The following is an 8,887-nucleotide window of genomic DNA, read 5'->3' on the forward strand; positions in this document are numbered from 1 at the left end:
ACATTATTCAAATCAGATAGAGAAAATGAAAACTTTTGTTGTTTTAACTTTGTTGTGTCTTGGTTTAACCACAGTTCAATGCAAACCAGCTAAGAAGCACACTGATTGGATTTGTGAAGAATATGTTAGTATGATTATGAAATTATAAATTATTTATAATGAGATCAAAAACCTGTAAGAAAACTTTTTATTTACCGTAAATAAAATAAATAATATTTTTCTTTAAAAAACCAAATAAATATTGATCAAAAAACATAAACTAATTTAAACACTGACAAATATTATGAACTAATAAATTATCTAATATTTTTAGCCTATGCACATGACAAAAAATCTGAAAAGGATACTTTACCTGAAAGGAGACAAGTTCAACAGATGGTTGTATCCATACGGCATCCCTATCATTGAATTTGGACATGCTCACCCTAAGTTAATAAAAAAAAATTATACTTGATTATTGGTAATTTAAAACATACTTTGATTGCACAACAGTTTTATCATTTTTTTTTTAACTTTTTTATGCTTTTAAAACATGAAAAAAAAAATCATTTAATTTTTTTGATTATTTATCGCTTTTTATTATGTTGCTTACAGCAATAACGAAAACAATATCATAAACTCAAACTAAATAGTTAAAATATGTAGTTATAAAAAAAATTATTATAATATTCATTTTTTGGTTCTATACAAAATTGTGATGAGTTTGTTGCGAATAGTAACAAAACAAGTTAAAAATAATCCAAGTACTTAGCTTTTACACAACAAATTAGAAATAATGCTAAATAGGTATAAAAAAAAATCATTAAAAGTATATTTTTTACAGTTCTCTACTAAAAGCCTGTTACACAATCAAGTCTATAATGATGCATTCTGAAGCATTAAAACATTTGTACGGTGATAGTGAAATTAGCTTTATTATTCTTGCAGATGGAGAAAAAAGAGAAGACGTGAGTTTAAATATTTCTTATGAAATGAAGTTTTTAAACTATTATCAGCTATTTAATTAATTTTAATACTCTAGCCTACTTATAACTTTAAGAAATAATTGGTTGAGTTAAAAATGTTAACGAACTTTAAATGAGTATTCAAAGTTATGTATTTCCGTAGTCTTGGTATTAAAGGGAGGGTTAAGCCAGAAGATAATAATTACTTTTTAAAGGCCCTATTAACAAAAGTCATATAAACATTATTATTTACAAGTTTTGTTAAAAATCATACGTTTTTATCTGGATGCTTCAGTAAGTGTACTAATAAAAACTGTATAAAAATAGCTCGAATAAAAAAAAATATCATTAAAGAAATATAGATTAAAAAAAAGTATTAAAATTTTAAAAACATGATTTTTGGCTGACTCAGTTATTTATAATAAGTAGTTAGCAAAGCAGTTCAAAATTACATATTTTATTCTAACAACAATTTTTTGTTTTATTTATTGTTAACTAATAAAATACACAGCAAAATGGTCAAGTTTTAATATACAATTTAACACTGTACAGATTCCAGGCATTATTCTACCTCGTAATTACAAGGACGATGGGGTTTCATTTGCTCAGAGAATCATGCATATTGACTATCTAGGTAGATTTGAAATCGTACCTACGGTTGTTGTTACTGAAAAATTCATGGAGTGCCGACAGTTTGTTTTACTTCTGTAAACATAATTATTTTAAAAATAAGTACTATAACTTGAAAATAAGGTTGAAAGTTGCAACTGTATTGTTATTGTTAAAATACCTACTGATGTTTTTTACTTGAAAGATAACATTAAAACTGTAAAAAACATTAAGGCATTATTCTAATAAAAATTTTATACCTTTTATATTTTAAAAATATTAGACTGTTAAAATATGTTGTTATTATTAAGGATAACATTTTTTTATACAAAGGTATAACAAAGTTTTTGCTCATGTGGTTGCAAAGTCGATTTCAGTTTACATGAAAGAATTTTTCCAACGATGGCTCAACTTCAAGCTGATTGTGAGCGATGTCGAGAAAGCTTACAAGTTAAAAAATGCTAGAGGCCGCTTGAATGGAAAATATTCAAAACCATCTGTTCACGATTACTTTGCTGACGGTTTATTTTATTTTGAATACATACTAACAACAAAGCTAAAGTACTACATTCATATAGTGCTATTTCCACTCACTGACTATCAAAACATTTTAAAAATGTTTTAAAAGTTAGCTCGAGTTATTTTTTACTTAAAGTTAAAACTTTTTGTATCCTTCTCCCTTAGTGTATTAAAGTTAGTTTTAGTTAACTAATGTTTGATCGATTTTTTACGTTTAACTTTTAATTTACAAGTAATGTGCATTGGAAGTTTAATTTTTTACAATGTATTGTTTACTAAAAAAAACTTGACAAACTTGTTATTTGAAAAATGATACGACAATTATTCTAAAATAAGGGAAATATAAGTTATTTTTCTTGACTTATAATTTTTAAAACACAACAAATTCTTTGTCCAAAGAAAACTTTTTTTACAAATCTCATAGCTTAATGATATAGCTAAGATAAATTATGATTTTTTTGAGTTGGTATTTAGTGCTAGAGCCCAAAAATAAAGTAAGACATTTTGGCTTTTATTATTTCTCGGAACATATCTCAAAAAAAATATTTTAAAAAATTATATTGAGTTAACTTAATTGGTGAGTGATTTTTTTAAAACAAACTTGATACTTTTTGAGATATAGGCCATTTTTGGTTTTTTCAGTTTTTGTTTTTAAGTAGAGTTTTCTTGCTTTGTCAATAAAAAAAAATATTTTAAGAAAATCTAAATTTACTAACTAAAAAAGTTTTCTTTTAGATATTGTGGAATAAGAAAATGCTTATTCAGATTAATTTTTTAATATGTGCGAGAACTAAGAAACCACAAAAAGGTCTATTGATTTTTGTTAGTTCTCGCAACATATTTTTGAAAAAATATTAAAATAAGTATTTTATTTATTTTAATATGTTTAACAAAATATCTTTATTAGTTAGTGGATTCATATTTTCCTAAAATACCTTTTTTGTTTTATTGACTAAGCAAAAAGACTCTAATTAAAGACAAAAACTGAAAAACCAAAAATGGCCTATATCTCAAAAAATGTTTAGTTTATTTTAAAAAATCACTCACCAATTAAGTTAATTCAATAAAGAATATTAGAAAAAAATAATTAAAAATATATGTATTTTTCAGATATATTCCCAGAACTAAAAAAAATCTAAGATTTCCCTCTTTTTCTTTTGGCTCTAGCACCGACCCAATAAAGCCCAACTCAAAAGAAAAACATAGTTTATTTTAGCTGTATCATTTAGCTATTTGTAAAAAAAAACATTCTGTAAAAACAAAGAAATTGTTATGTTTTTAAAACTAAAAGTCAAGAATAATAACTTAAATTTTCCCTTTAAATGATTGTCGTAAAAATAGTATTGTTCTGTTTAGTTTAATATCAAAAAACTTTCAACAGCTTAAAAAATATTGCTATAATAAATATTTTATAGATAAGACTTACAATGTGTTCTAGATTTACAGAATAGAAAAAATTATAGAAATACAAACTGAATGTTTAAACTAATAACAACAATATTACTCAAAAAAAAATATGGATGACTATTGTAGACTTCTTATTATTTTTTCTTTAAAAGTTTTTGTTAGAGAAACTTAAGAATTTTAAAACAATTTTGTAACATTTTGAAATGCTTTATTTTGCTTTTGAAGTTTAGAGCAAGCTTTTTAAATTTGTATGCTGTTGCAACAAAACTTATAAAAGTTTATACTTATTCAAAACTTCTACACTTTCAAAGACAAATTACTTGAAATTTCTAACTAGGTGTCTTAAGATATTTTTGGTATTCTGAGGCGACGATGGTTGGTAAAAGTATGAAAGACAAGGGTTATTTTAACAAGTATATCTTTAAGTTTAATGACTTTGAATTATACAAAGTAATCCACAATTTGTTTCCGTGTGAAATAGAGCCAATGCTACAACAGTTTGTTTATTTTTATTATTTTAGCCTCTTTTTTTTCCTAAGAAAATTTAAAGCAGAGAATTAAAATCTAAATTATTTGATTTTGATTTTAACAAGGTTCAATTATTTTCTTATACTATAGTTTTTGTAGAAAAAATTTAGTGTAAGTTTATAAACCAGATTTTTAAAACGGGTTTAAAACTTTAACAAAAATAATAATTATCTTTAACTTTTCGTTTAAACATTAAAAAATAAATTTAAACTATATCTGCAACAGATGGTGGTCCTTTAGAACTAATTTGATTTTTTTTAACCCACAGGTGCAATACAGCAGCAGAGATGAAAAGACACGAAAGAAGCAGCAATTGTACAGTTGAACTATCTGCAAACTGCAGGAATGTTCTGTCTAGAGCTGGTTGCGTACAAGTCAGAAAAATGTTCATGCAATATTATCCAAACTCTAAAATTTGCCACAACACGCAGTATAAACAACTTTGTCCTAAGACTTGTGGGTTAGTATCTGCAAAAGAGTTTAAAATCAAAAACTTTTTCTTAAGCTTATTGCAAAATAAACAACATAAACGTTCTTTTAGACGAGCTAGCTGTAAATTTCTACAAAACTTTGATAAAATAAGTCTTTAATAATTTTATAATTTTTTTTTAAACAACTTAGACGTAATAAAACAATTTTTATAATTAAAGTTGATTAGAACTACTAAATATGAAATGACAAAAATATTTTTCGTCTTACCTTAAGCAATAGAAAAATAACAAACTTAAAAGGAATATGATTGAAGATAATAGCAGAAAACCGTAACAGGTGCGGAACAAGTGTTGTGGATAAATTTGATGGATTAGTTTCTGTTGAAGAATGGCACAGCAGAATCCCAGATAAAAGCGCTAGGGCCCTTTTCGAGGTAACAATTTCTTAAGTGTAGATAAAAACCATATTTAAATAGCAAACGTATTCAGTTTTAAGAAGTGTACGTACACAGTACAACTACTGCTCTGTAATTATAAAAACTATTTATCAAACCCTTTTCTGAGTTCTTTAAGCAATTATAGCTTTTATAATAAAAATTTTTTTAATAGCTGACAATAGTTTTTAATGAAAGCTCCTGAAAATATACTAAAAAATCCTTATAATTAAAATGATTTGTTTTATTTTCTGCTTTAAACAATTCAATCTGTTCTTTTTGATTTTAAAAGCTATATTTGAGAAAACTCTTAAACATAAGCACAGTTTAAAATATCTAACAAAACAAACAGTCTATAACAAACTGTGTTGGTGTATTTATAAATTGAAAAATTTTTAAGGCAATTGCTAGAGAGGAGCAAACAAAAACTGGAAATTTAGTTAAAGAAGAAAAACAAGTTACAGTAGAAAAACCGAAAACCGATACAAACGTAAATATAACTATTTTCATTATTAATTAAGCTGATAAAATATTAACTTTACTTGAGATATAATTTAAAATTTTTAAGACTTGAAGTATGTGATTTTTAACAATTCAATTTTTTTAAAGTTAATAAGCATCTTTCCTAAAAAATTTTGTTTTAATAATGTTTTGTCATGAACAGCTTAAAAAAGTATATTTGTTAAATGTGAAACTTTTTTTTAAACCTCAGTTGATATAAGCAAACTAAACAAAGCTTTCTGATTTTTTATAGATAAAAAAGTTTAGCTTATACTAATAATTAGTGCTTACAGGTCAAGTCTTACATCGAAGATAAACAATCAAATACAGAATAAATTTTCCAAATATATCTTTAAACATTTTAGAAGCTTACTTTAGATTAGATAGTGCTTTAATTTTTCTACTATTTATTTGCACCAATGTTTTTTCAAATAACAAAATAAAGTTCTATGCAAATAAATTTGTTCAAAATTTTTACTTTGTGTTTTTTTTTTTAGAGTACAAAAAATTAATTAAAACTGTAATGGTTTACTCTAAACTCATCAACAAAATAATTAGTAATACTCCTCAACTTTATAAATTTACTAGAGTTTTATTAATTTGCTAAAACTATCTTATTACTTTACAGTTGTTCATTTTATTAACACAACTAACATTGTTATAAAGTAGTATGTAAGTTAGATAATTTAACAGTATGAACTAAAATAATAAAGAGTAAAGAAATATAAAATTAGTTTCTATATACTAATTTAAAATTATTAAATTGATTAAAAATTGCCTCAATTTATTCATTGAAAGCTTGTCGACAGTAGACATGTTAAAAAAAAGCTTATTAAGTTCAACAAGTATTAGAGTTACTTATTGAAGTTTTATAGGTTTTGTTTGTTAGTTCGAAGCGAAGTAGAATTTATGAAAACAAACATTATGTCATAAATTCTAATTTACAGCATATTGATTTAAGTCTTGTGTAACTTTATTACTTCTTTACTGTTTGCTTTCAGTTTTAATTTTATATTCAAATAGCTGAGGATAGGTAGCATAAAACATTTGTTATACTTTTACAATTTACATGAACTAAGAACTGTTTTTGTTCGCAAACACTTTATTGACTTACGGCGTTTTTCTGCTCACAAATAGCTCTACAGATTTTGAAAAAGATTCTCATAGATAAAATTTTTTGATGCGTTTTCAACAAAGTTGACTGATGACCTAGTCTTATCAATAGGCAAGGGAAACATTTGAATAAAAAAAAAATATTTAAATGCACGTTTTTTTTTCGATATGCATAAGTACAGATACCAAAGTGTAGTCATTAGTAGATTTATAAAAATCATCTTCGGTTTTAATAGAGAATAAATAAATTAAAAAATTTAAAATTTCTTTAAATTTATTGCTTTTCAGTAGAATTGAATCATTTATAAATATGTGTCTTTATTAGTTTAAAAAACAACTACAAAAGGTAATTATATAAAACTACAACAAATTGATTAAAATTAAGCACTACTACCTAATTTACACGAAGATAAGTACCATATTAGTAACTTTTAGGTGTTTTTGCAATTTTTTTAAGGCATAAATCGACGGCCAATTGTTTTGTTTGACCGACCGGATCCAATCCGTGAGCCGTAGTTTACAGACATATGCTTATAATAGTAATAACGTGCTTATTATGAGTTTAAATAAGAAATTCAACGTCTTTAAAAAAAAAAAAATTTTAAGTAGTACAAAAATAAGTTCTACGAAATAAATTATCATAACATTTTTTAAAGCTAAGTATTTAACTGTATAAATATTTCCTATTGTGAAATAACTTATAGAATACTTTTTAGATACTTAAAACATTTTTGTGTTAATTTTTTAGGTTTATTATTTATTATTACAACAAGTTTTACAAAGTGATTTATATTTCACAAAATTTTACTATTGTATGATAAAGACAAATATATACAATTTTAAACATATAAACAGTTAATTAAACCTTTGAATGTTTAAAAAGTAATGCGAAAAAATATTTAAAATTTTTTGTAAAGTAATTTAAGAATTAATTTGTCGGTAAACTTAGACTAAATTAATTGTAAACGTTGATATCAGAACAAAACACAAAAAAAATTAATTTCATAAAAGTCGAATACTACATCTAATTAGATGATAAAACTTATTATTTTACCTAACAAGTTTTTAATTACTATTCTATAGATTAAACAATAGCAAGAGTATTTTGTGAATATAAATGGTTTCAATAAGTATGCTAAGAAAGAAACATCAGGATCAGACAACTAGCAATAAAGTAGTATGATAAGTTTAACTAAGATATCCAGTAACTTATTTAGATTCATATTCATTACTTACAATATATTCTAAAAAGGAGTATTTAATGATGATACAGTATGATAGATATTATGAAGATGTCCGGTAGACACCTTGCAGAAATTGCCTCAGAGTCGAGTCTTTCATCGACAAAGGGCGGGGTATTGGGTATAGTTTTCAACTAGCAATAAACGCACCTCGGATAAACCTCATTGGTTACGTTATCGCCGCTGCGCAAAGCTGTACATTCAATGCGATGTTGGGTTATGACCCATCTAATGAAACTATCATTTCTTGTACTGATTATGACGTCACAAAATGAGAGACGAAATCAAACAGAATTAACAAAGAAAGGAAACTCTTTTGAAACTAAATTTGTTCGAACAAAACATTTTGTATTTTACGATTTAGTTTTTAACTTGTCACTATAATTAGTTAAATAATTGTTTGTTTATGTTTGCACACGCTTAATTTCTAAAAATTTTTCATTGTTTTAACGGTTTAAAAGAACTTTTGTGCGAGTCAGTTTTATTTTGCATGGATATATTTCGTTTAACAAATTTGACAAAATACTAACAAAAACTAATTTCTAAAAATAAGCTACGAAAACATCGACGAAAGTCTACAGAGCCTAAGGTTTAAAAATAATCTACAACTTAGTAGTAATCAAACTTTTAGAGACCGAACAAAAAATATTAAAAGTTATAATACAGTATTCCTAAGTAAACCTAAATATTTATGCAAAGTGTCTACCTCTTCTAAGTAGGATCAGATTTCAATTTTAAGGTGTTTCACCTAATATTTATTGAGGCAGCACAAAAGATAACGCTTTTTTAAATATATTTTTTATCTATACCCTTAATCATTATCCCTAACCCACCTTACCCAAACATATTAAAAATTAATCAAAGAATTAATTTTTAATAATTAAAATTAAAATTAAGATTAAAAAAATGTTTGTGCTGAGTCAGCAGATATTAAGGGAAACACCTAGCGTTTCAATAAGACTCCTCTACGTATTGACAAATTGTACATATGGTGTAAAAAAGCTAAATAAGTTTTACAGAAACATGAAGTTAGTATGTTTAAAAGTTATATTTTAAGAGTTAAGTATTTGATGTTGGTGCTTTTAAAAAAATTAAAAGTTAATGTGTTAACCGAAATTGATGTTAAAACATTTAATTTCAAACAACCTTCGCTAATTTTT

General features: G+C 24.9%; 1 non-coding gene across 1 annotated transcript; it reads right to left on the reverse strand.

Annotated features, from left to right (window-relative positions):
• Positions 1 to 7,778: 7,778 nt before the first annotated feature.
• LOC145837315 (U4 spliceosomal RNA) lies at positions 7,779 to 7,922 on the reverse strand. Its single transcript, XR_014369953.1, has one exon. It is a non-coding gene; the product is annotated as a U4 spliceosomal RNA (small nuclear RNA).
• Between the last annotated feature and the right edge of the window lie 965 nt (positions 7,923 to 8,887).

Source organism: Thalia democratica, chromosome 5 (genome assembly GCF_965202585.1).
Source record: "Thalia democratica chromosome 5, ktThaDemo2.hap1.1, whole genome shotgun sequence".
NCBI classification, from domain to species: domain Eukaryota; kingdom Metazoa; phylum Chordata; class Thaliacea; order Salpida; family Salpidae; genus Thalia; species Thalia democratica.